Source organism: Dermacentor silvarum, chromosome 8, assembly GCF_013339745.2.
Source record: "Dermacentor silvarum isolate Dsil-2018 chromosome 8, BIME_Dsil_1.4, whole genome shotgun sequence".
In the NCBI taxonomy this organism is placed as follows: Eukaryota; Metazoa; Arthropoda; class Arachnida; order Ixodida; family Ixodidae; genus Dermacentor; species Dermacentor silvarum.
In genome coordinates this window covers 121,340,148-121,367,350 of record NC_051161.1, presented here as the reverse complement: position 1 = coordinate 121,367,350, position 27,203 = coordinate 121,340,148, and the positions used below count along the sequence as shown (strand labels likewise).

Sequence of the window (27,203 nt, the reverse complement as noted above, 5' to 3'; positions counted from 1 at the left end):
GGTATAGTTCTGCTCGGATCTCGAAAGAAGACGGCTGGCGTAAGCTATCACTCGGTCGTGTCCATGCTGCTGTTATCACTCGGTCGTGTTCATGCTGCTGTTGTGCTAAAACAGCGCCTATGCCATGACCACTTGCATCGGTGCGGACCTCCATAGGGGCGGAGTCATCAAAGTGAGCCAGAACAAGGGGGTGTCGTAAGCAGGGTATTCAGCGTGGCAAAAGTTGAAGCTTGTGAAGGACCCCAGCAGAAAAGCACGTCTTTAAGAAGTTTGGTAAGTGGCCCGGCGATAGCCACAAAATCTCTCACAAAACGACGAAAATACGAGCAGAGGCCATAAAAGCTGCGAACGTCATGGATGGAATGTGGTACGGGGAAATCGACCACTGCACGAACCTTGTCGGGGTATGTCTGGCCTGATACCTGCAGCGTCAACAAGGTGCCCAAGGATTGTAATTTCCCAGCGACAGAAATTGCATTTGGAGGAATTCAACTGCAGGCAAGCTCTCCGGAACACTTTGAGAACCACTGACAGACGCTGCAAGTGACTTGAAAAAGTAGATCAAAACACGACGACATCGTCGAGGCAGCATAGGCAAGTGGACCATTTCAAGCCCCGTAGAAGGGAATTCATCATGCGTTCGAATGTCGCTGGGGCATTGCACAGACCAAACGGCGTGACCTTGAATTGATAAAGACCGTCTGGTGTTATAAACGCGGTCTTTTCCCGATCACTGTCGTCCACTGCAATTTGCCAATAACCCGAACGGAGGTCGATCGAGGAAAAAATGTCACAGTTTCGCCCTAAGGGTGAAGCAATGAATGCGATAGCAACACAGCAATGTCATACGAAGTAAGGTGAGCGGCTTTGGTAGCAATATGAATTGTAGTAAACATGAGCTGATTAAGTAAGCAGGTGTGCTGCGGCGTAAGTAGACCGACATGAAGAGAGACTCGATGACCACGAGAAGGCGCGTGTGAAACGGTGGTGTTAATGAGAGGCACTTCCCGTGGGCAGCGCGTGCGAAGGGACACACCTGTAGCGCTGCACTGCCGATCCGGGCAACATTGCATGTGTAGCGTGCGTTGGAAAATGTGGCCCGACTATTACTAACTGAATGAACAAGCGTGGTGTGAGCGCGCACAAACAAACACGAATAGATCACACTGAATGACTGCAGACAACGATCGTCAAAACTCTGGCAGCAAGCGGATACGCCGCAGCGGCGAAAGTACGTGCGGTCTATCGCTTCAACGGAAACTGAGCGGCGAATGCACGGCACAGAAAGGTCAGAGCCGTGTGGAGATAAGAGACGGTGCGAGCGAGCGACGAGCGCGGTTGTTGGCAGAGTGGTAGTGCGCCCCCCCCCCCTCTCCCTCCGGCGCTGGCTTCCCGCTTCCTTGCTTGCGCGTGGGAGATTGAGTGCGTTCACTCTCCGTGATAGCGCGCGTCCCCGCACGCTTCCGCTCGGGCATACGGCACGCGGCGAAGATTTTATCTATAGGGAACCTCACGGCGACGGCGACGACGACGGCGACGCCGACGGCAGAAATCCGGTTGAAGTGGCCATATAATTGCTATCGCAATAAAATACGTAGCTCCGTGGAGACAGTCAAGCAGGTCGTCAATTCGCGGCAATGGATAAACATCCTTTTTAGTGACCTTGTTTAGGTGACGATAGTCGACGCAGAAACGCGAACTGTTATCCTTCTTCTTTATGAGAACAACAGCGGAAGCCCAAGGGCTGCAAGAAGGCTCAATGACCTCCTTTTCGAGCATCTTGTCGACTTCTTCCTGAATGACGTGACGTTCAGTCGCGAACACTCGATAAGGACGCCGATGAAATGGGCGAGCATCCTCAGTGTTGATCCGGCGTGCTGCTTTAGAGGTTTGGCCCAATGGCCCACCGTCAAAATCAAGCATGTCCCGGTATGATGTTAGGCGCAGCTCCTGAAGGATGGACGTAGAAAGGTCAGGTGCTATCATTTTATCGATGTTGTCGGGTATCTTGGACTGTGTCTTGGGGCAAGGAAACGGCAAGGCGGTATCAGGATCAATAGCAAACTGGGCGTGTTCTTTAAGGACAGATACACTCGCCAGTCTGATATGCCTTGCGGTAAGATTTGGGGGATGGTGACGAAGTTCAAAAGAGGAACGTACGTGCGGTTGTCAGCGACCGTCACAAATGCATGCGGCAGGGCTGCGTTGCGCGTAAGGATCACGTGTAGCGTCGGTGATAGCACGTAGTCGCCGTCAGGTACCCGTGGGGTCGGTGACAAAGGAACGTACGCAGAGGCTTTCGGCATCAGCCTAACATATTCGACGGAGCACAAGTGCGCGAGTGGTTTATCGGCGGCATCTTGGGGCAGAGGAAGTTCCAACTGTAGAAGACCGGCGGCACAATCGATGTGGGCTGAGTGGGACGATACGAAATCATTGCCAAGGATTAGTTCGTAGGGGCACTGGTCAAGGACGGCGAACAGAACTGTGGCATTGTGTCCAGTGATGCTCACGCGAGCGGGGCCCATTACAACGACGGGAGGTGTACTGCCGTCGCCGACTCTTACGGCGATCGAAGTAGCAGGCGTGAGCACTTTTTGGAGACAATGACGAAGGTGCGAACTCATTACTGATATATGTGCGCCTGTGACAATTAGCACCGACACTTTCACACCGTCTACTTTAACCTCCAAGAGGTTTCCAGTTGTGGGCACGGTAAAAAGAGGATTTTCAGGTCGGGCAGACGATGCAGCGGCACCTCCGGGCGCTACATGTTTTAATTTTCCGAGAAGCGTCCAGCGGAATTGGTCGATGGGGACCGATGAAGTAGTGGGAAGAGTGACCGACGATTACGTGGCAACAGGTAACGGCTGGAACTCCGTGAAGGCAAGGTTGCGTCATTATGATGCACTTGAGAGCTCTCCCCAAATCTTGGGCATCTGGAATCCATGGCGGCTGTTGGGCAGGAAGGAGCGATACGTCGGATACGTCCGATCGCGGCATTGGCGAGCAATGTGGCCAATTCCTCTGCAGTTGAAGCAGATCGGCCTGTCATCCTGTGTACGCCACTCTGCTGGGTCACGATATCGGCGATAAGTGGGCTCCCGGAGTCGAATGGGCGACGAGTCCACAGCCGCACTACTTAATGCACAAACAGGCCTAACACCAGCGTGCTCCAACTCCTGGCGCACAACAGCTTGAATTGGCGCAATGCTTGGTCCAGCCTTCGTGGTTGCGGCTATGAAAAGCAGCGGCCTCTACCTTGCGTCGAATGATGCGCACCACGTCTTCTGTTGGAGGAGCTTGGTGGGGCAGTGGGGGGTACCCCACTGCCCCACCATGGGACGAATATCGACTGGATGCGGCGACTCTTCGCTTGCTCAAACCACCGACACTCTGCAGTAACACCTCAGCCACTGTGGTGAAGTTCCTGAAGACGAATAAATTAAAGGCATCGTCAGCGATTCCTTTCAATATGTGGCCAACCTTGTGCGATTCCGACATCTCGTCATCGACCTTTCGACAAAGAGCCAAAATATCCTAAATGTAGGCGATGTAGGATTCGGTAGTGGTCTGCACTCGAGAGGCGAGTTCGTGTTTCGCGGCGCGCTGACGACAATCTGGTTGACCGAAAAGATCCCGAAGCTTCTGCTTGCAAAGGTCCCAGCTTGTGAGCTCCGCTTCGTGCGTGTCATACCACACGCAAGCTGTGCCTTGCAGGTAGAATACAAGGTTTGCCCGCATCAACGTCGGGTCCCAGCGGTTGGAGGCACTGACGCGCTCGTACCAGTTCAACCAGTCGTCTACGTAGACATTGCCAGTTCCGGTAAACGTACCAGGGTCACGAACTTGTGCTAAGATGACCGATGGTGTTGCAGACGGCGAGGCAACTGCGGATGACTCACTTTGACTCTCCAGTAGAATCCCGGCCACGGCGGCCCCATTTCGATGGGGGCGAAATGCGAAAACACCCGTCTACTTAGATTTAGGTACAATTTAAAGAACCCCAGGTGGTCCAAATTTCCGAAGTCCCCCACTACGCTGTGCCTCATAATCAGATCGTGGTTCTGGCTCGTAAAACCCCATAGTTTTTTATCCAGTAGTCCAGTATGCATCGCCATTGCCTTCGGTCGCACGAGGAGTCCACTGCAGAGTTCCGTGTTGCCGTGGCGTTAGCCAGCACCTCCACCAAAATGTAACAAGGAAAGCGAGAGGAAAAATATGTATTTACAGGAGCCTATGTACACGTGCAACAGGCAATATGGCGAAAACCACACACGAGCCGAGGCGCGCCTTCATCGTCTTCCTTTCGCTGCGTCCTTGTGCGCGCTTGGGTAAATGATGCCAACCACTCACAGTACTCGTTTTTATCCATATGCGCCGGAGCTTTCTAGCAACATTTATCTGAAGGTTCCTTCATAACCACAGCGGCGTCTGCTTAAAGGGCCCATCGTACCCTTCTGTATAGCCGTGTGGAAATTTTCGGTGCGACGCACCTTATGTGCCCATGCTGTTGGCGTCCCCTGTCGTAATCGTCGTCGTCGTAGTCGCGATAAGCAAACGGCTCGTGCTCGCGCTCGAAGCACCTTATGCGCTCAGGCTGTCGGCGTCTCCTGTCGTAATCGTCGTCGTCTGCGTAGTCACGGTAAGCAAGCGGCTCGTGATCGCGCTCGGCACGCGCTCGTGCCACTTCTCCCGCGTTCGTCGTCGTCATCGTCTTCCACAACTGGCAGCGTTGAAGCAGGCAGTTCGTGCTCGCGTTCGGCACGCGCTCGTGTCACTGCTCCCGCGTTCATCGTTGCCGTCTTCCACAGCTGGCTCAGCTGAAGCATAGTCCCTCAATAGTCTTGTTCGTGCTCGCGTTCAGCACGCGCTCCTGCCACTGCTCCCGCGTTTGTCGTCTTCTATAGCTGCCTGCGCTGAGGCCAGTGGTTCGAATCGCGCTCGGCACGCGCTGAACTGAATTCAGCAAAACCTTAATTGCACAAATCATGGGAGGAGTGAGAGGGGTGCAGAACAACATGAGGGGTGGGAGGGAGAAGAGAGGGAGAAGAGAGGAGGGAGAATGACGTCTTCCGACGTCATTTGCAGCGAAGCAAGCATGCAGCTATGAGCCCTTTTTTTTTTTTTTTTTTTGCTTTTTCTCTCAAGACACCATGAAGACAGAGCGATAATATCTCGCGGCCGGTTGGAATGCAGGTGCAAGTAAAATGTTCCGTAGAAATTAAACGCATGCGATAAAAAAAGGAAATATGGCAAAAGGCACCGGTGAGATTCGAACTCACGCTATTCTGTTTACTAGACAGGCGCTTTAACCAACTAAGCCACGGCGCCGTCGACCGCCGTTGCAAGAACTCATTACGGTGACCCAGTTTCGGCGCCTGACATGTTCGGAGAGCTAGTGGCGTAATCCCCCAGCTAGGCTAGTATGAATGTCACGTAGCAATATGGAGCTCTATGATAACCCGTTGAATAATTGTATTTTAGTTGCGAAGCAGCTTATGGTGGGGGCTTTGTACTTCCTTCCCGCAGCGTCCCACACCTCCCCCCCACAAGCGCATGTGCGTCCCCTCCCCTTCTCTCTCGTCTCCTACGCGCCCCCCTTTCTCTCTTCTAGGAATCCTCTACTGTACGGAGCAGCGCCCGCGTCCCACACATGCGCGTCCCCTTCCCCTCTCTATCCTCTCCTACGCTCCTCCCTTTCTCTCCTCTAGGAATCCGGAGTGGCGCGCACGACAGGTCGTGCGACAGCTGCATACTCCGCTGGGGGAGCCACGGTAGTTCCGCGTATGAAAATGACGGAGCGCGCGCGCTTCATTCTCTCTCCTGTGCAGCACCGCGATGAGCCCTCGGGCCGCTGCCGCGAAACCATCTCCCCGCTGCTTCGCATCCACACGTGGTTCCTGTTGGCGGGAGATGGAGTAATTTTTGTGCCATTCCGAGTATAACATGGGGGTCCTTTCCAGTAAGAAGACATCGATCTGTACCTGGAATCCAGATAACAATTTTTCTTAAATTGACAGAAGTGCTCGAAATACGATTTGCCTTGTATGTCCCTTCCGTCTGTCCGTCCGTCCATATATGCCGTTAGGCTGACAACTGTGGTCGTCATCGACGACACCTAACGACGAGTTTCGAGGATGTCAGGCCACCTCACGACGTGTGTGTGTGCGCGCGTGCGGGTGTGTGTGTGTGAGCGTGTCTGTGCGTGTGTGCGTGCGTGCTCGTGTTCGCGTGCTTGAATATGTGTGCGTGACTGTGCGTGTGAGTGTGATGTCTGCGCGTGCGTCCGTGTGTGTGTGTGTGTGTGTGTGTGTGTGCGCGCGCGAGAGAGAGAGAGAGAAGAGAAACAGGCATCTCCTATTGACGGAAGCTTTTTATATTTCGTCAAAAGGATATACCTGTATAAGTGATATACATCAATTTCTTTGATGGAAACTGAGATGATGTTCTTGCGCGGCTTGTTGTAATCTTTGAAGTGTGTCATGTGATCACCGCTGTTGTACACACGTCGTTGCGAGTATATATTGACAACGTAGAAAAAGATAAAGTCAGTTGAAATCTTGCGCTCGTCCGTGTCTAGATAAAGTCAGTTGAAAGTTTGCGCTCGTCCGTGTCTAGTTTGCGCATAACCATTTCCTTTGCAAGTAATAAAAGGTCCCAACAGATGGCGTGAGAGCAGAACGAACGCGGGAAATTTGAATTGAATTCAGCAAAACCTTAATTGCATCCATCATGGGAGGAGTGAGAGGGGAGGGGAACAGCATGAGGGGTGGGAGGGGGAAGAAGAGAGGGTGCTACGTACCAGGGGTGGCAGAAGACTTTCGTCTTTCGACGTCATTTGCAGCGAAGCAAGCAGCAATGAGGCCAATTTTTTTGTTTTTGCTTTTTCTCTCGAGACACTAGCTCTTTCCGTGTCAAAAACGTCATTGCACGTAATTGAGAAGTCATGTCACCATCATAATGTTAAAGACAGAGCGATAATATCTCGTGGCGTGGTTTAAATGCAGGTGCAAGTAATATTGTCACAGCTGTCCCCGATTTGTCGTCGGCGCGAAGTCGATCGACGGGGTAGACAAGCCGGTTGGTCGTTCCGTACGCAAGCGAGCACAGTGAAAAGAGTCAGAGTCGGGAGTAAACAAAAAAACAAGATATTTATCGGCTGATAAATATACACAAATTAATAAAATAAAATAATAAGAAAAACACAAGAGAGACTAACACACCTGAACATAATATCACACAATGATGAAGGCAAATAAATACGAGCAATTAACAGTACATATACATATGAAAGAGTGCGAGGATCAAATACACAAGAATACACTTAACAGTATTTCACTAAGGCAAAGTTCAAAAGAAAGCAAATGGTGTCATACGCATGGCCGGGCAGCAGCAGCAAGTCCATAAACCGTGGAAATCGGTGCACAAAGCTTTCCCGAAGAATGCTGGCGGTCCGATCTTGTCGAGGTGGATGCGAATTGCTGGGCTGGGTTTCCCGGGAGTCTAGATCTGACGTGTTCTCTCAAGCAGGTTGAGCTAACTTGAGGCGAACTACCGTGAACTTCGTTGCAGACGCTGGTTTGACGTCTCGTACGCCAACTATATAGTTACTTGGAGCTCCGACGTGGCCAGGCGGCCCAGGCGATACTGGACGGCACTAGCCCCCTAACGGCTTCTCAGCAGCGCATAGTTTCAGCTTCTAGACTAATCAGCAAGGCCCAAAACCTGCGCTTAAATATCCTCTCCTTTCCCTAGTTCCCTATGTAGGGAAACTGCCGCTATGTAGAGTTCTCCGAATTCACGGCTCTTTGCTCCCCAACAATCTTGGCCGCGTCCCTTTCACCATGGACGAAGAACCGCAGATTCTCTTCTCCCCCAAGGTCAAGGGCCAAGGTCAAACCCGGCATACCACGCAGACGTACAAGCACACTTCTGGGTCCGTAATCGCCGTGTCGCCTCTAGAATCGAGATGGCACCCCGAGCAGCCACGACGCTTTTGACGCCCGTAATTCGGCGTGTCGATGTCGAGTAAATTATACGCTGCACAGTCAGGAGCCCACGTTTTTGACGCTCGTAATTCGGCGTGTCGTTAATCGGCGTCCAAACCATTCGAAAATATGCCGCTCCGTGACAAAAATATTCCGTAGAAATTAAACGCATATGATAATAAAAGGGAACTATGACACGAGGCACCGGTGAGATTCGAACTCACGATCTCCTGTTTACTAGACAGGCGCTTTAACCAACTAAGCCACGGCGCCGACGACCGCCGTTGCAAGAACCCATTACGATGACCCAGTTTCGGTGCCTGACATGTTCTGAGAGCTAGTGGCGTAATCCCCCAGCTAGGCTAGTATGAATGTCACGTAGCAATGCGGAGCGCTCTGATAACCCGTTAGATACTTGTATTTTTATCCAATTCCGAGTATAACAGGGGGGTGCTTTCCAGTAAGAAGACATCGATCTGTACCTGGAATCCAGATAACAATTTTTCTTAAATTGACAGAAGTGCTCGAAATACGATTTGCCTTGTATATGTCCCTTCCGTCTGTCCGTCCGTCCATACATGCCGTTAGGCTGACAACTGTGGTCGTCATCGACGACACCTAACGACGAGTTTCGAGGATGTCAGGCCACCTCACCACGTGTGTGTGTGCGCGCGTGCGGGTGTGTGTGTGTGAGCTTGTCTGTGCGTGCGTGCGTGCTTGTGTGCGCGTGCTTGAATATGTGTGCGTGACTGTATGTGTGTGTGATGTCTGCGCGTGCGTCCATGTGTGTGTGTGTGTGAGAAAGAAGAGAAACAGGCATCTCCTATTGACGCAAGCTTTTTTATATTTCGTCAAAAGGAGATACCTGTATAAGTAATATACATCAATTTCTTTGATGGCAACTGAGATGATGTTCTTGCGCGGCTTGTTGTAATCTTTGAAGTGTGTCATGTGATCACCGCTGTTTTACACACGTCATTGCGAGTATATATTGACAACGTAGAAAAAGATGAAGTCAGTTGAAATCTTGCGCTCGTCCGTGTCTAGATAAAGTCAGTTGAAAGTTTGCGCTCGTCCGTGTCTAGTTTGCGCATAACCATTTCCTTTGCAAGTAATAAAAGGTCCCAACAGATGGCGTGAGAGCAGAACGAACGCGGGAAATTTGAATTGAATTCAGCAAAACCTTAATTGCATCCATCATGGGAGGAGTGAGAGGGGAGGGGAACAGCATGAGGGGTGGGAGGGGGAAGAAGAGAGTGTGCTACGTACCAGGGTGGCAGAAGACTTTCGTCTTTCGACGTCATTTGCAGCGAAGCAAGCAGCAATGAGGCCAATTTTTTGTTTTTGCTTTTTCTCTCGAGACACTAGCTCTTTCTGTGTCAAAAACGTCATTGCACGTAATTGAGAAGTCATGTCACCCTCATAATGTTAAAGACAGAGCGATAATATCTCGTGGCGTGGTTGGAATGCAGGTGCAAGTAATATTGTCACAGCTGTCCCCGATTTGTCGTCGGCGCGAAGTCGATCGACGGGGTAGACAAGCCGGTTGGTCGTTCCGTACGCAAGCGAGCACAGTGAAAAGAGTCAGAGTCCGGAGTAAACAAAGAAACAAGATATTTATCGGCTGATAAATATACACAAATTAATAAAATAAAATAATAAGAAAAACACAAGAGAGACTAACACACCTGAACTTAATATCACACAATGATGAAGACAAATAAATACGAGCAATTAACAGTACATATACATATGAAAGAGTGCGAGGATCAAATACACAAGAATACACTTAACAGTATTTCACTAAGGCAAAGTTCAAAAGAAATCAAAGTTCAAAAGAAAGCAAATGGTGTCATACGCATGGCCGGGCAGCAGCAGCAACTCCATAAACCGTGGAAGTCGGTGCACAAAGCTTTCCCGAAGAATGCTGGCGGTCCGATCTTGTCGAGGTTGATGCGACTTGCTGGGCTGGGTTTCCCGGGAGTCTAGATCTGACGTGTTCTCTCAAGCAGGTTGAGCTAACTTGAGGCGAACTACCGTGAACTTCGTTGCAGACGCTGGTTTGACGTCTCGTACGCCAACTATATAGTTACTTGGAGCTCCGACGTGGCCAGGCGGCCCAGGCGATACTGGACGGCACTAGCCCCCTAACGGCTTCTCAGCAGCGCATAGTTTCAGCTTCTAGACTAATCAGCAGGGCCCAAAACCTGCGCTTAAATATCCTCTCCTTTCCCTAGTTCCCTATGTAGGGAAACTGCCGCTATGTAGAGTTCTCCGAATTCACGGCTCTTTGCTCCCCAACAATCTTGGCTTGCGACCCTTTCACCATGGACGAAGAACCGCAGATTCTCCTCTCCCCCAAGGTCAAGGGCCAAGGTCGAACCCGGCATACCACGCAGACATACAAGCACACTTCTGGGTCCGTAATCGCCGGGTCGCCTCTGGAATCGAGATGGCACCCCGAGCAGCCACGACGCTTTTGACGCCCGTAATTCGGCGTGTCGATGTCGAGTAAATTATACGCTGCACAGTCAGGAGCCCACGTTTTTGACGCTCGTAATTCGGCGTGTCGTTAATCGGCGTCCAAACCATTCGAAAATATGCCGCTCCGTGACAAAAATGTTCCGTAGAAATTAAACGCATGTGATAAAAAAAATGTGGTTTATCCCTCTTATATAGGAATCGGTATAGAACACGAAAGTGAAACGTGTCTTCACAGAAGTAGTGTAATGTTTATTGCACATTGATATATAATGTGTATTAATGTTTTGTGGCTAAAGCGCCCTTAGGCGTTGATGCACCCACGCTGACGCCTGGTGGCACGTCTCCTCCATCACGACTACCAACGTCGATGACCATGAGCAACCGTCGTGCATATGGAAGCTGCACTACGCTGCACACGCTAGCACAACGCGAAAGACGAAGCACGTAACTGACACACTAATACAACGCGCAAGACAAAGCACGTAACTGAATCGTCACCGAGTCAAATCAGCGCGTACAGCGCGTCGTAATTGCAGCCTCCGCGATCAACTTCAGAAACATTTTCAGAGCTAATTGCGGAGGCCACGCTCCGCTGTGCTGAGTAAGTAAGTAAGTAAGTAAGTAAGTAAGTGTGTGGTCCTGATCCCTTTTGACGCAGGGCAGGCGTTTGTCAAACGCCTGCCACTGTACGGTGAACGCCACCTAGGTGGCGTTGGTAGTGCTTCTTGATGCCAGCGTCCCTTCGAATGTTGGCATCGAGGCGTCGTAGTGCTGAGACCACCGAAGCGTTCACTGTCGGTGCGCGTTAGTGTCATAATAATGCAGTACTTCTCTTTTCGGCTCGTAGGCGGCGGCACCGCCCCGAGCAAGAGCGCGGGTACACGGAGGAGTGTTAGATATATAAGGCGCGTCTGTGTAGCTCTCTGCAAATGCGTTTGTGGCGCAATGGGTTAAACGCTCGGCGATCTATCGTCGCGGACCGAGAGGTCGTGCGTTCGATTTCCAAATTTTGCATGTTTGTGGAACTTTTTCTTCTGGTTTCTTTCTTTGTATTATGTTCTATGACGTATTTCCGTGACGGAAATACGTCAGTGAAGTCTTGGTGGACCCCGGCATAAAACACTTTCGTGTTAAAAAAGGGAACTATGACACCGGTGAGATTCTATGGCACCGGTGAGATTCGAACTCACGATCTCCTGTTTACTAGACAGGTGCTTTAACCAACTAAGCCACGGCGCCGACGACCGCCGTTGCAAGAACCCATTACGATGACCCAGTTTCGGTGCCTGACATGTTCTGAGAGCTAGTGGCGTAATCCCCCAGCTAGGCTAGTATGAATGTCACGTAGCAATGCGGAGCGCTCTGATAACCCGTTAGATACTTGTATTTTTATTCCATTCCGAGTATAACATGGGGGTGCTTTCCAGTAAGAAGACATCGATCTGTACCTGGAATCCAGATAACAATTTTTCTTAAATTGACAGAAGTGCTCGAAATACGATTTGCCTTGTATATGTCCCTTCCGTCTGTCCGTCCGTCCATACATGCCGTTAGGCTGACAACTGTGGTCGTCATCGACGACACCTAACGACGAGTTTCGAGGATGTCAGGCCACCTCACCACGTGTGTGTGTGCGCGCGTGCGGGTGTTTGTGTGTGTGAGCTTGTCTGTGCGTGCGTGCGTGCTTGTGTGCGCGTGCTTGAATATGTGTGCGTGACTGTATGTGTGTGTGATGGCTGCGCGTGCGTCCATGTGTGTGTGTGTGTGTGTGTGTGTGTGTGTGTGTGTGTGTGTGTGTGTGTGTGTGTGTGTGTGTGTGTGTGTGTGTGTGTGTGTGTGTGTGTGTGTGTGTGTGTGTTTGTGTGCGAGAGAGAGAAAGAAACGGGCATCTCCTATAGACGGAAGCTTTTTATATTTCGTCAAAAGGATATACCTGTATAAGTGATATACATCAATTTCTTTGATGGAAACTGAGATGATGTTATTGCGCGGCATGTTGTAATCTTTGAAGTGTGTCATGTGATCACCGCAGTTGTACACATGTTATTGCGCGTATATATTGACAACATAGACAAAAATAAAGTCAGTTGAAAGTTTGCGCTCGTCCGTGTTTAGTTTGCGCATAACCATTTCCTTTGCAAGTAATAAAAGGTCCTAACAGATGGCGCGAGAGCAGAACGAAGACGGGAAATTTTAATTGAATTCAGCAAAACCTTAATTGCGTCCATCATGGGAGGAGTGAGAGGGGAGGGGAAAAGCATGAGGGGTGGGAGGGGGAAGAAGAGAGTGTGCTACGTACCAGGGGTGGCAGAAGACTTTCGTCTTTCGACGTCATTTGCAGCGAAGCAAGCAGCTATGAGGCCAATTTTTTGTTTTTGCTTTTTCTCTCGAGACACTAGCTCTTTCCGTGTCAAAAACGTCATTGCACGTAATTGAGAAGTCATGTCACCGTCATAATGTTAAAGACAGACCGATAATATCTCGTGGCCGGTTGGAATGCAGGTGCAAGTAAAATGTTCCGTAGAAATTAAACGCATGTGACAAAAAAAGGGAAATATGACAGAAGGCACCGGTGAGATTCGAACTCACGATCTCCTGTTTACTAGACAGGCGCTTTAACCAACTAAGCCACGGCGCCGACCACCGCCGTTGCAAGAACTCATTACGATGACCCAGTTTCGGTGCCTGACATGTTCTGAGAGCTAGTGGCGTAATCCCCCAGCTAGGCTTGTATGAATGTCACGTAGCAATGCGGCGCTCTCTGATGACCCGTTAGATGCTTGTATTTGAGATGCAAAGCAGCTTATGGCGGCGGCTTTGTCCTTCCTTCCCGCAGCGTCCCACACCACCCCACCCAGCGCATGCGCGTCCCCTCCCCCTCTCTCTCATCTCCTACGCTCCCCCCTTTCTCTTCTCTAGGAATTCTCTACTGTACGGAGCGGCGCCCGCGTCCCACACATGCGCGTCCCCTCCCCCTATCTATCCTCTCCTACGCTCCTCCTTTTCTCTCCTCTAGGAATCCGGAGCGGCGCGCACGACAGGTGGTGCGACAGCTGCATACTCCGCTGGGGGAGCCACGGTAGTTCCGCGTATGAAAATGACGGAGCGCGCGCGCTTCATTCTCTCTCCTGTGCAGCACCGCGATGAGCCCTCGGGCCGCTGCCGCGAAACCATCTCCCGCTCAAGCTAACCATCTCCCCGCTGCTTCGCATCCACACGTGGTTCCTTTTGGCGGGAGATGGAGTAATTTTTGTGCCATTCCAAGTATAACATGGGGGTCCTTTCCAGTAAGAAGACATCGATCTGTACCTGGAATCCAGATAACAAATTTTCTTATATTGACAGAAGTGCTCGAAATGCGATTTGCCTTCTATATGTCTCCTTCCGTCTGTCCGTCCGTCCATACATGCCGTTAGGCTGACAACTGTGGTCGTCATCGACGACACCTAACGACAAGTTTCCAGGATGTCAGGCCACCTCACCACGTGTGTGGGTGCACGCGTGCGGCTGTGTTTGTGTGAGCGTGTCTGTGCGTGTGTGCGTGCGTGCTCGTGTGCGCGTGCTTGAATATGTGTGCGTGACTGTGCGTGTGAGTGTGATGTCTGCGCGTGCGTCCATGTGTGTGTGTGTGTGTGTGTGTGTGTGTGTGTGTGTGTGTGTGTGTGTGTGTGTGTGTGTGTGTGTGTGTGTGTGTGTGTGTGTGTGTGTGTGTGTGTGTGTGTGTGTGTGTGTGTGTGTGTGTGTGTGTGTGTGCGTGTGTGTGTGCGAGAGAGAAGAGAAACAGGCATCTCCTATTGACGGAAGCTTTTTAGATTTCGTCAAAAGAAGATACCTGTATAAGTGATACATCAATTTCTTTGATGGCAACTGAGATGATGTTCTTGCGCGGCATGTTGTAATCTTTGAAGTGTTTCATGTGAGCACCGCTGTTGTACACAGGTCATTGCGAGTATATATTGACAACATAGAAAAAGATAAAGTCAGTTGAAAGTTTGCGCTCGTCCGTGTCTAGTTTGCGCATAACCATTTCCTTTGCAAGTAATAAAAGGTCCCAACAGATGGAGCGAGAGCAGAACGAACACGGGAAATATTAATTCAATTCAGCAAAACCTTATTGCATCCATCATGGGAGGAGTGAGAGGGGAGGGGAACAGCATGAGGGGTGGAAGGGGGAAGAAGAGAGTGTGCTACGTACCAGGGGTGGCAGAAGACTTTCGTCTTTCGACGTCATTTGCAGCGAAGCAAGCAGCAATGAGGCCAATTTTTTGTTTTTGCTTTTTCTCTCGAGACACTAGCTCTTTCTGTGTCAAAAACGTCATTGCACGTAATTGAGAAGTCATGTCACCCTCATAATGTTAAAGACAGAGCGATAATATCTCGTGGCGTGGTTGGAATGCAGGTGCAAGTAATATTGTCACAGCTGTCCTCGATTTGTCGTCGGCGCGAAGTCGATCGACGGGGTAGACAAGCCGGTTGGTCGTTCCGTAAGCAAGCGAGCACAGTGAAAAGAGTCAGAGTCCGGAGTAAACAAAGAAACAAGATATTTATCGGCTGATAAATATACACAAATTAATAAAATAAAATAATAAGAAAAACACAAGAGAGACTAACACACCTGAACTTAATATCACACAATGATGAAGACAAATAAATACGAGCAATTAACAGTACATATACATATGAAAGAGTGCGAGGATCAAATACACAAGAATACACTTAACAGTATTTCACTAAGGCAAAGTTCAAAAGAAATCAAAGTTCAAAAGAAAGCAAATGGTGTCATACGCATGGCCGGGCAGCAGCAGCAACTCCATAAACCATGGAAGTCGGTGCACAAAGCTTTTCCGAAGAATGCTGGCGGTCCGATCTTGTCGAGGTGGATGCCAATTGCTGGGCTGGGTTTCCCGGGAGTCTAGATCTGACGTGTTCTCTCAAGCAGGTTGAGCTAACTTGAGGCGAACTACCGTGAACTTCGTTGCAGACGCTGGTTTGACGTCTCGTACGCCAACTATATAGTTACTTGGAGCTCCGACGTGGCCAGGCGGCCCAGGCGATACTGGACGGCACTAGCCCCCTAACGGCTTCTCAGCAGCGCATAGTTTCAGCTTCTAGAAAAATCAGCAGGGCCCAAAACCTGCGCTTAAATATCCTCTCCTTTCCCTAGTTCCCTATGTAGGGAAACTGCCGCTATGTAGAGTTCTCCGAATTCACGGCTCTTTGCTCCCCAACAATCTTGGGCGCTTCCCTTTCACCATGGACGAAGAACCGCAGATTCTCCTCTCCCCCAAGGTCAAGGGCCAAGGTCGAACCCGGCATACCACGCAGACGTACAAGCACACTTCTGGGTCCGTAATCGCCGGGTCGCCTCCGGAATCGAGATGGCACCCCGAGCAGCCACGACGCTTTTGACGCCCGTAATTCGGCGTGTCGATGTCGAGTAAATTATACGCTGCACAGTCAGGAGCCCACGTTTTTGACGCTCGTAATTCGGCGTGTCGTTAATCGGCGTCCAAACCATTCGAAAATATGCCGCTCCGTGACAAAAATGTTCCGTAGAATTTAAACGCATGTGATAAAAAAAGGGAACTATGACACAAGGCACCGGTGAGATTCGAACTCACGATCTCCTGTTTACTAGACAGGCGCTTTAACCAACTAAGCCACGGCGCCGACGACCGCCGTTGCAAGAACCCATTACGATGACCCAGTTTCGGTGCCTGACATGTTCTGAGAGCTAGTGGCGTAATCCCCCAGCTAGGCTATAGTATGAATGTCACGTAGCAATGCGGAGCGCTCTGATAACCCGTTAGATACTTGTATTTTTATTCCATTCCGAGTATAACATGGGGGTGCTTTCCAGTAAGAAGACATCGATCTGTACCTGGAATCCAGATAACAATTTTTCTTAAATTGACAGAAGTGCTCGAAATACGATTTGCCTTGTATATGTCCCTTCCGTCTGTCCGTCCGTCCATACATGCCGTTAGGCTGACAACTGTGGTCATCATCGACGACACCTAACGACGAGTTTCGAGGATGTCAGGCCACCTCACCACGTGTGTGTGTGCGCGCGTGCGGGTGTTTGTGTGTGTGAGCTTGTCTGTGCGTGCGTGCGTGCTTGTGTGCGCGTGCTTGAATATGTGTGCGTGACTGTATGTGTGTGTGATGGCTGCGCGTGCGTCCATGTGTGTGTGTGTGTGTGTGTGCGAGAGAGAGAAAGAAACGGGCATCTCCTATAGACGGAAGCTTTTTATATTTCGTCAAAAGGAGATTCCTGTATAAGTGATACATCAATTTCTTTGATGGAAACTGAGATGATGTTATTGCGCGGCATGTTGTAATCTTTGAAGTGTGTCATGTGATCACCGCTGTTGTACACATGTTATTGCGCGTATATATTGACAACATAGACAAAGATAAAGTCAGTTGAAAGTTTGCGCTCGTCCGTGTTTAGTTTGCGCATAACCATTTCCTTTGCAAGTAATAAAAGGTCCCAACAGATGGCGCGAGAGCAGAATGAACATGGGAAATTTTAATTGAATTCAGCAAAACCTTAATTGCGTCCATCATGGGAGGAGTGAGAGGGGAGGGGAAAAGCATGAGAGGTGGGAGGGGGAAGAAGAGAGTGTGCTACGTACCAGGGGTGGCAGAAGACTTTCGTCTTTCGACGTCATTTGCAGCGAAGCAAGCAGCTATGAGGCCAATTTTTTGTTTTTGCTTTTTCTCTCGAGACACTAGCTCTTTCCGTGTCAAAAACGTCATTGCACGTAATTGAGAAGTCATGTCACCCTCATAATGTTAAAGACAGACCGATAATATCTCGTGGCCGGTTGGAATGCAGGTGCAAGTAAAATGTTCCGTAGAAATTAAACGCATGTGACAAAACAAGGGAAATATGACAGAAGGCACCGGTGAGATTCGAACTCACGATCTCCTGTTTACTAGACAGGCGCTTTAACCAACTAAGCCACGGCGCCGACCACTGCCGTTGCAAGAACTCATTACGATGACCCGGTTTCGGTGCCTGACATGTTCTGAGAGCTAGTGGCGTAATCCCCCAGCTAGGCTTGTATGAATGCCACGTAGCAATGCGGCGCTCTCTGATGACCCGTTAGATGCTTGTATTTGAGATGCGAAGCAGCTTATGGCGGTGGCTTTGTCCTTCCTTCCCGCAGCGTCCCACACCACCCCACCCAGCGCATGCGCGTCCCCTCCCCCTCTCTCTCATCTCCTACGCTCCCCCCTTTCTCTCCTCTAGGAATTCTCTACTGTACGGAGCGGCGCCCGCGTCCCACACATGCGCGTCCCCTCCCCTTCTCTATCCTCTCCTACGCTCCTCCTTTTCTCTCCTCTAGGAATCCGGAGCGGCGCGCACGACAGGTGGTGCGACAGCTGCATACTCCGCTGGGGGAGCCACGGTAGTTCCGCGTATGAAAATGACGGAGCGCGCGCGCTTCATTCTCTCTCCTGTGCAGCACCGCGATGAGCCCTCGGGCCGCTGCCGGGAAACCATCTCCCGCTCAAGCTAACCATCTCCCCGCTGCTTTGCATCCACACGTGGTTCCTTTTGGCGGGAGATGGAGTAATTTTTGTGCCATTCCAAGTATAACATGGGGGTCCTTTCCAGTAAGAAGACATCGATCTGTACCTGGAATCCAGATAACAAATTTTCTTAAATTGACAGAAGTGCTCGAAATACGATTTGCCTTGTATATGTCCCTTCCGTCTGTCCGTCCGTCCATACATGCCGTAAGGCTGACAACTGTGGTCGTCATCGACGACACCTAACGACAAGTTTCCAGGATGTCAGGCCACCTCACCACGTGTGTGGGTGCACGCGTGCGGCTGTGTTTGTGTGAGCGTGTCTGTGCGTGTGTGCGTGCGTGCTCGTGTGCGCGTGCTTGAATATGTGTGCGTGTGAGTGTGATTTCTGCGCGTGCTTCCATGTGTGTGTGTGTGTGTGTGTGTGTGTGTGTGTGTGTGTGTGTGTGTGTGTGTGTGTGTGTGTGTGTGTGTGTGTGTGTGTGTGTGTGTGTGTGTGTGTGTGTGTGTGTGTGTGTGTGTGTGTGTGTGTGTGTGTGTGTGTGTGTGTGTGTGCGCGAGAGAGAGAAGAGAAACAGGCATCTCCTATTGACGGAAGCTTTTTATATTTCGTCAAAAGGATATACCTGTATAAGTGATATACATCAATTTCTTTGATGGAAACTGAGATGATGTTCTTGCGCGGCTTGTTGTAATCTTTGAAGTGTGTCATGTGATCACCGCTGTTGTACACACGACATTGCGGGTATATATTGACAACGTAGAAAAAGATAAAGTCAGTTGAAATTTTGCGCTCGTCTGTCTCTAGATAAAGTCAGTTGAAAGTTTGCGCTTGTCCGTGTCTAGTTTGCGCATAACCATTTCCTTTGCAAGTAATAAAAGGTCCCAACAGATGGCGTGAGAGCAGAAAGAACGCGGGAAATTTGAGTTGAATTCAGCAAAACCTTAATTGCATCCATCATGGGAGGAGTGAGAGGGGAGGGGAACAGCATGAGGGGTGGGAGGGGGAAGAAGAGAGTGTGCTACGTACCAGGGGTGGCAGAAGACTTTCGTCTTTCGACGTCATTTGCAGCGAAGCAAGCAGCTATGAGGCCAATTTTTTGTTTTTGCTTTTTCTCTCGAGACACTAGCTCTTTCCGTGTCAAAAACGTCATTGCACGTAATTGAGAAGTCATGTCACCCTCATAATGTTAAAGACAGACCGATAATATCTCGTGGCCGGTTGGAATGCAGGTGCAAGTAAAATGTTCCGTAGAAATTAAACGCATGTGACAAAACAAGGGAAATATGACAGAAGGCACCGGTGAGATTCGAACTCACGATCTCCTGTTTACTAGACAGGCGCTTTAACCAACTAAGCCACGGCGCCGACCACTGCCGTTGCAAGAACTCATTACGATGACCCGGTTTCGGTGCCTGACATGTTCTGAGAGCTAGTGGCGTAATCCCCCAGCTAGGCTTGTATGAATGTCACGTAGCAATGCGGCGCTCTCTGATGACCCGTTAGATGCTTGTATTTGAGATGCGAAGCAGCTTATGGCGGTGGCTTTGTCCTTCCTTCCCGCAGCGTCCCACACCACCCCACCCAGCGCATGCGCGTCCCCTCCCCCTCTCTCTCATCTCCTACGCTCCCCCCTTTCTCTCCTCTAGGAATTCTCTACTGTACGGAGCGGCGCCCGCGTCCCACACATGCGCGTCCCCTCCCCTTCTCTATCCTCTCCTACGCTCCTCCTTTTCTCTCCTCTAGGAATCCGGAGCGGCGCGCACGACAGGTGGTGCGACAGCTACATACTCCGCTGGGGGAGCCACGGTAGTTCCGCGTATGAAAATGATGATGATGATAAGTGGTTCTTGAGGAAAGGGAAAGGTTGACGCTATCTTCTGCAGCCCTTGAGGGAGCACGGCTCAGCGCCAAATGGAAATGACGGAGCGCGCGCGCTTCATTCTCTCTCCTGTGCAGCACCGCGATGAGCCCTCGGGCCGCTGCCGGGAAACCATCTCCCGCTCAAGCTAACCATCTCCCCGCTGCTTTGCATCCACACGTGGTTCCTTTTGGCGGGAGATGGAGTAATTTTTGTGCCATTCCAAGTATAACATGGGGGTCCTTTCCAGTAAGAAGACATCGATCTGTACCTGGAATCCAGATAACAAATTTTCTTAAATTGACAGAAGTGCTCGAAATACGATTTGCCTTGTATATGTCCCTTCCGTCTGTCCGTCCGTCCATACATGCCGTGAGGCTGACAACTGTGGTCGTCATCGACGACACCTAACGACAAGTTTCCAGGATGTCAGGCCACCTCACCACGTGTGTGGGTGCACGCGTGCGGCTGTGTTTGTGTGAGCGTGTCTGTGCGTGTGTGCGTGCGTGCTCGTGTGCGCGTGCTTGAATATGTGTGCGTGACTGTGCGTGTGAGTGTGATTTCTGCGCGTGCTTCCATGTGTGTGTGTGTGTGTGTGTGTGTGTGTGTGTGTGTGTGTGTGTGTGTGTGTGTGTGTGTGTGTGTGTGTGTGTGTGTGTGTGTGTGTGTGTGTGTGTGTGCGCGCGCGCGAGAGAGAGAGAAGAGAAACAGGCATCTCCTATTGACGGAAGCTTTTTATATTTCGTCAAAAGGATATACCTGTATAAGTGATATACATCAATTTCTTTGATGGAAACTGAGATGATGTTCTTGCGCGGCTTGTTGTAATCTTTGAAGTGTGTCATGTGATCACCGCTGTTGTACACACGACATTGCGGGTATATATTGACAACGTAGAAAAAGATAAAGTCAGTTGAAATTTTGCGCTCGTCTGTCTCTAGATAAAGTCAGTTGAAAGTTTGCGCTTGTCCGTGTCTAGTTTGCGCATAACCATTTCCTTTGCAAGTAATAAAAGGTCCCAACAGATGGCGTGAGAGCAGAAAGAACGCGGGAAATTTGAGTTGAATTCAGCAAAACCTTAATTGCATCCATCATGGGAGGATTGAGAGGGGAGGGGAACAGCATGAGGGGTGGGAGGGGGAAGAAGAGAGTGTGCTACGTACCAGGGGTGGCAGAAGACTTTCGTCTTTCGACGTCATTTGCAGCGAAGCAAGCAGCTATGAGGCCAATTTTTTGTTTTTGCTTTTTCTCTCGAGACACTAGCTCTTTCCGTGTCAAAAACGTCATTGCACGTAATTGAGAAGTCATGTCACCCTCATAATGTTAAAGACAGACCGATAATATCTCGTGGCCGGTTGGAATGCAGGTGCAAGTAAAATGTTCCGTAGAAATTAAACGCATGTGACAAAACAAGGGAAATATGACAGAAGGCACCGGTGAGATTCGAACTCACGATCTCCTGTTTACTAGACAGGCGCTTTAACCAACTAAGCCACGGCGCCGACCACTGCCGTTGCAAGAACTCATTACGATGACCCGGTTTCGGTGCCTGACATGTTCTGAGAGCTAGTGGCGTAATCCCCCAGCTAGGCTTGTATGAATGTCACGTAGCAATGCGGCGCTCTCTGATGACCCGTTAGATGCTTGTATTTGAGATGCGAAGCAGCTTATGGCGGTGGCTTTGTCCTTCCTTCCCGCAGCGTCCCACACCACCCCACCCAGCGCATGCGCGTCCCCTCCCCCTCTCTCTCATCTCCTACGCTCCCCCCTTTCTCTCATCTAGGAATTCTCTACTGTACGGAGCGGCGCCCGCGTCCCACACATGCGCGTCCCCTCCCCTTCTCTATCCTCTCCTACGCTCCTCCTTTTCTCTCCTCTAGGAATCCGGAGCGGCGCGCACGACAGGTGGTGCGACAGCTGCATACTCCGCTGGGGGAGCCACGGTAGTTCCGCGTATGAAAATGACGGAGCGCGCGCGCTTCATTCTCTCTCCTGTGCAGCACCGCGATGAGCCCTCGGGCCGCTGCCGGGAAACCATCTCCCGCTCAAGCTAACCATCTCCCCGCTGCTTTGCATCCACACGTGGTTCCTTTTGGCGGGAGATGGAGTAATTTTTGTGCCATTCCAAGCATAACATGGGGGTCCTTTCCAGTAAGAAGACATCGATCTGTACCTGGAATCCAGATAACAAATTTTCTTAAATTGACAGAAGTGCTCGAAATACGATTTGCCTTGTATATGTCCCTTCCGTCTGTCCGTCCGTCCATACATGCCGTGAGGCTGACAACTGTGGTCGTCATCGACGACACCTAACGACAAGTTTCCAGGATGTCAGGCCACCTCACCACGTGTGTGGGTGCACGCGTGCGGCTGTGTTTGTGTGAGCGTGTCTGTGCGTGTGTGCGTGCGTGCTCGTGTGCGCGTGCTTGAATATGTGTGCGTGACTGTGCGTGTGAGTGTGATTTCTGCGCGTGCGTCCATGTGTGTGTGTGTGTGTGTGTGTGTGTGTGTGTGTGTGTGTGTGTGTGTGTGTGTGTGTGTGTGTGTGTGTGTGTGTGTGTGTGTGTGTGTGTGCGCGAGAGAGAGAGAGAAGAGAAACAGGCATCTCCTATTGACGGAAGCTTTTTATATTTCGTCAAAAGGATATACCTGTATAAGTGATATACATCAATTTCTTTGATGGAAACTGAGATGATGTTCTTGCGCGGCTTGTTGTAATCTTTGAAGTGTGTCATGTGATCACCGCTGTTGTACACACGACATTGCGAGTATATATTGACAACGTAGAAAAAGATAAAGTCAGTTGAAATTTTGCGCTCGTCCGTCTCTAGATAAAGTCAGTTGAAAGTTTGCGCTTGTCCGTGTCTAGTTTGCGCATAACCATTTCCTTTGCAAGTAATAAAAGGTCCCAACAGATGGCGTGAGAGCAGAAAGAACGCGGGAAATTTGAGTTGAATTCAGCAAAACCTTAATTGCATCCATTATGGGAGGAGTGAGAGGGGAGGGGAACAGCATGAGGGGTGGGAGGGGGAAGAAGAGAGTGTGCTACGTACCAGGGGTGGCAGAAGACTTTCGTCTTTCGACGTCATTTGCAGCGAAGCAAGCAGCTATGAGGCCAATTTTTTGTTTTTGCTTTTTCTCTCGAGACACTAGCTCTTTCCGAGTCAAAAACGTCATTGCACGTAATTGAGAAGTCATGTCACCCTCATAATGTTAAAGACAGAGCGATAATATCTCGTGGCCGGTTGGAATGCAGGTGCAAGTAAAATGTTCCGTAGAAATTAAAGGCATGTGACAAAAAAGAGAAATATGACAAAAGGCACCGGTGAGATTCGAACTCACGATCTCCTGTTTACTAGACAGGCGCTTTAACCAACTAAGCCACGGCGCCGACGACCGCCGTTGCAAGAACTCATTACGATGACCCAGTTTCGGTGCCTGACATCAGTGGCGTAGCCAGAAATTTTGTTCGGGGGGGGGGGGGGGGGGGGGGGCTCAGGTTGCAGCGCGGCCTCCTCCTTATAGAAGTTGTCGAGGGATCATATAGATGAATAATAGCTGCATTGCCAATGCCATTGTATATTAGATGCTGCAAACTAATTATTGAACGCTACGCACTGTCAAGTAAAATAAGTATTTTTTCATAAAAGAATATGTCCTAAAAATTCTGGTAGAAATAACTGATATCAATGCGGCCGCGTTTTTTTTTTGTCTATTTAATAAGGAAAGAAAATATCACACGGACATTAGAACTATATCAGTTCAAAACCAGCAAAGCAGTGTATACAGCTGATATGAAGAACGTAAAGGCCATGAAATGAATAAGTTGAGGGCAAATATTTTGATGAATCTTCGTCATTCAAGAACCTTGTTTACATTTTTGCACATATGCAACGGCCAGGAAAAAACCTCAATGACGCTGTCCCTCGTTGCAATAGATTACGCAGGAGCAGCTGTTACCGGTCGTGTATTGTAATTACACCGAGATTATACTGGCAACAGTGAGTACAAATAAAAAGTAGAAAAGAGAGAGAGAAGTCATAAGGGAAAGGCAGGGAGGTTAACCATGCTGAGCCCGATAGGCTACCCTGCACGGGGGAAGGGGGAGAAGGGATTGAAAGAGGAGGAAGAGAGAAGTTCACAGTTCACACGTTGCACATTTACAGTTAAGCGTTCATCGCTGAGTTTCGACACAGGCGGTCATACAGGCTTGCGCACTTCAAAAAGCACAGCAGCGCCTTTGTAGCCCTGCACATAGCAGACGCACGAGGCCACGCGCCCAAGATCTTTTCCTCCGTAAAAGGCCTGTCGTCTAAGTGCCCCAAAGCCGTCCGAAGGGCAATCCTCTCATCTTCCTATCTGTGGAAGTCACATAAAAGTAGGAGTTCTGCAAAATATACATTAGAAATGCGAAGATAGAATGGAATATACAAATGCGAAGATACAACTCGCTAAAGGGCAAAAACGAGTCGCTGGAAACAAAGTTCACTGCTTGTATACACAAAACCTCGCAACAAAATATTTAAATATACGTCTAAGTCTCCAATAAATCTACGTATTTAAGCAAACGTCACTGTATATTATGCGTCAAACAAGACAAATAAACACGTTGCGGAGTCAGAGATAGTAAACTTTGCGCACAGAAAGACAGATGATCTCGGCAAGAACAAAACTATGATCGCAGAAATCGTGATATGTACTCGGGCCATGCAGTGGTCGCGACAGCACCATACAGGTAGAATAATAGAGGAATAATGCAGAAATCGGTACAAAAATGTGTAATTTACCAGCCTGCACAGCGGCAACAATTATCATGCACCCAAAATTAAAGGAGGGTTTTGCTTCGTTTCAAAAAAGAAATAAAAGCAGGTAGCTAAAAAGGAAAGAAAAGGACAAACGAAAGCCACAGATGATACGGCAAGTTACTACCCAATATCCGAGTGCGTTTTTGGCAAACGCAGCCTGGGCCGGGCTTTCAATGAGCAAGGTCGGTCAAAATTGGTTACTGATGTCCTCGTAATTTCTGTATTCGCATGATAATTTTGATCATGATGCTAACTGCTAGAATAAACGGCTAAAATTTCTGCGGTTTTAAAAGCTAACGAACAGTTATACGTTTTTATAATTACGAGCTTATGGACGTGAAGGAACAGAGCTTTTTACTTGCATTGATTTTTGCGGCTTCGCTATCTAAAGGAGAGAGAGAATAACATTTTATTGATTGGACAGGAAAGGGGTGTTGGGAGCGGGTGGGTGGGTCCCTATTCCGAGACTCCACTGGCCAGAGCTGCTCGCCGGGCCTGGTCGAGTAGACCCCTCTGGGTATCTAAAGGACAAACTTCTCTCGGCGGGGAAGTTGAGCGAAGCGGTCAATGACTTCGGACACGTTGATGCCGACGTCTCTGTGGGTGTATAGAGGCACCAGTCTAACCATGCGTTCCACAGACATCCTAGAGCGCAAGTAGTTTTTTAGTAAACGCTTGTTAAAAAATATTCTCTCTGCGCTGGCAGTGGTCACTGGAAGGGTGACTAGAATCTGGAACAGTTTGTACACATTTACATAGAACCTGCAGTGGCAATGAGGGAGAGCATCTATTCCGGTGCTAAAACCTAAAACACTCCCTCGATGTCGTTGGCATCCTTGTTTAGGTACCTTGCACAAACAGTAGGCTGTTCGATTCCAGCGATGTCCGTCGTTTCGTCAGGAAGTATGGAGAAGCAGCTTGCTTTTGCAACTAGGCTTTCTTTGATAATTTCGCCGCAAATTTTTATAATTTAGTTTTTTGCATCTGGGCTTAAATACGAGGCACTACTGGGGCAACTTTCCAAATGGTTCTTCAGATATGTATCTCCACAATCAGCTCGCATGCGAAGAAGCGCTCTGAAAATACCTGTATTTTCAGCGGGGCCTATGCTTAAATCCATAGGGCCACTGTCCCTGTGGCCAACGAGAGCCAGACCTTGTAGCCCGCAAAAACAATTTCCTCAATAATAGGCCATTTCCTTTCTCCTGTTTTCTCAAATTTTACTTGGCCTGCCCTGGTCCAGCTGATCGATTACATTGGGCACGTGTCCTGAAAATGTTTGGACAAAATTATCATCTGCTAGCTCACAGTCACGGTAATATTTAGTATTTTCGTGTGTGTGGAAGATTGCGAGCGCGTGCTTTAATTTCTGGAACGGCTTGGACACGAGGGCTCCAGTGCACGCATGTTGGTCCAAGTTTATAACAGCATTAACCCCATAAAGTTCCAGAATTGAAAATCTTTTAAAGCACGCCTTTGGAAATGTCAGTGCACCTTTCGCGTCAAAAGTTTGAGAGCGTTACACCCATACAGTTTCGGAATTGAAATCCATGGGCTCCATAGATTCCGCGGCCGCTGCGAGATGCCGCAACGCGCCCGCTGGCTATCGAAAAGCTCTTGAAAGTTTGTGCTCGGATGGGGCTCCTTGCGTTACGTGACCCCAGGTGCCACGAAATCCACCCTAGGTGCCACGAAATCCAGCTCGAGTACGCAATGTTCGTGCCGAAATGTCTTTCGAGCGTGAAAAAGACATTGTAGACAGAATGCAGAATGATTGAACATAGCTCGCCTACACGAACATGTCGCAGCCTATGACACTAAGACACCTGAACAATGGAACATTCCGCAGTCAAGAACGAATTATGGTCAACAAATGCTTCGACATACAGTTCCGACTTTACTCAATAACCTCGCCTTACGAGAACCTTCTGTACTTATGCAGCCTGCACAACTACTTTCAGTCAAACTAATCCTTGTTGTTTAATGAGTTTGTTCATATGCAATACTGTATGCCTTTTCCCCCCTTTATTTGCTTTAGTTTATGCTGCACTGAATATAGTGCTATGTTATGTTTTTTTCCCCTATTTTTTTTTCCTGTTTGCGTATAATAAGACTTTCGATATGTAATCTATATTGATAACGTATAAATTCAATATTTGCTTGTTAATGCAGACTACTTGTTTTTCTAATTGTTAAACTGTATTACTACCTGTCTCGTATACACATTTCTTTTTTTTTTGTAAATTGACACCTTCCGATCTGTTTACTCACATGTGAGCGCCCGACGCCCTCTGTTGCCTTTGATGGGTTTTTGGGCTGGTCAAGTTGCCTGCGTGCAACTTTTTATTCAGAACCCAACCATGCAATTCTTTTCATGGGAAATAAATTATTATTATTATTATTATTATTATTATTATTATTATTATTATTATTATTATTATTATTATTATTATTATTATTATTATTATTATTATTCCCGGCGTCGGTGGTAGTTTTGGTCGGCGGTGCATGCCAGCACG

General features: G+C 49.1%; 9 non-coding genes across 9 annotated transcripts; all 9 read right to left on the bottom strand.

Annotated features, from left to right (window-relative positions):
* Nucleotides 1-5,260: 5,260 nt before the first annotated feature.
* Trnat-agu (transfer RNA threonine (anticodon AGU)) lies at nucleotides 5,261-5,334 on the bottom strand. Its single transcript has one exon. It is a non-coding gene; the product is annotated as a tRNA-Thr (tRNA).
* A 2,856-nt stretch (nucleotides 5,335-8,190) lies between these two features.
* Trnat-agu (transfer RNA threonine (anticodon AGU)) lies at nucleotides 8,191-8,264 on the bottom strand. Its single transcript has one exon. It is a non-coding gene; the product is annotated as a tRNA-Thr (tRNA).
* Nucleotides 8,265-11,640: 3,376 nt separating this feature from the next.
* Nucleotides 11,641-11,714, bottom strand: Trnat-agu (transfer RNA threonine (anticodon AGU)). Its single transcript has one exon. It is a non-coding gene; the product is annotated as a tRNA-Thr (tRNA).
* Nucleotides 11,715-13,039: 1,325 nt separating this feature from the next.
* On the bottom strand, nucleotides 13,040-13,113 carry Trnat-agu (transfer RNA threonine (anticodon AGU)). Its single transcript has one exon. It is a non-coding gene; the product is annotated as a tRNA-Thr (tRNA).
* A 2,958-nt stretch (nucleotides 13,114-16,071) lies between these two features.
* Trnat-agu (transfer RNA threonine (anticodon AGU)) lies at nucleotides 16,072-16,145 on the bottom strand. Its single transcript has one exon. It is a non-coding gene; the product is annotated as a tRNA-Thr (tRNA).
* Nucleotides 16,146-17,378: 1,233 nt separating this feature from the next.
* On the bottom strand, nucleotides 17,379-17,452 carry Trnat-agu (transfer RNA threonine (anticodon AGU)). The gene has a single exon. It is a non-coding gene; the product is annotated as a tRNA-Thr (tRNA).
* A 1,860-nt stretch (nucleotides 17,453-19,312) lies between these two features.
* Trnat-agu (transfer RNA threonine (anticodon AGU)) lies at nucleotides 19,313-19,386 on the bottom strand. The gene has a single exon. It is a non-coding gene; the product is annotated as a tRNA-Thr (tRNA).
* A 1,921-nt stretch (nucleotides 19,387-21,307) lies between these two features.
* Trnat-agu (transfer RNA threonine (anticodon AGU)) lies at nucleotides 21,308-21,381 on the bottom strand. The gene has a single exon. It is a non-coding gene; the product is annotated as a tRNA-Thr (tRNA).
* Nucleotides 21,382-23,196: 1,815 nt separating this feature from the next.
* On the bottom strand, nucleotides 23,197-23,270 carry Trnat-agu (transfer RNA threonine (anticodon AGU)). The gene has a single exon. It is a non-coding gene; the product is annotated as a tRNA-Thr (tRNA).
* Between the last annotated feature and the right edge of the window lie 3,933 nt (nucleotides 23,271-27,203).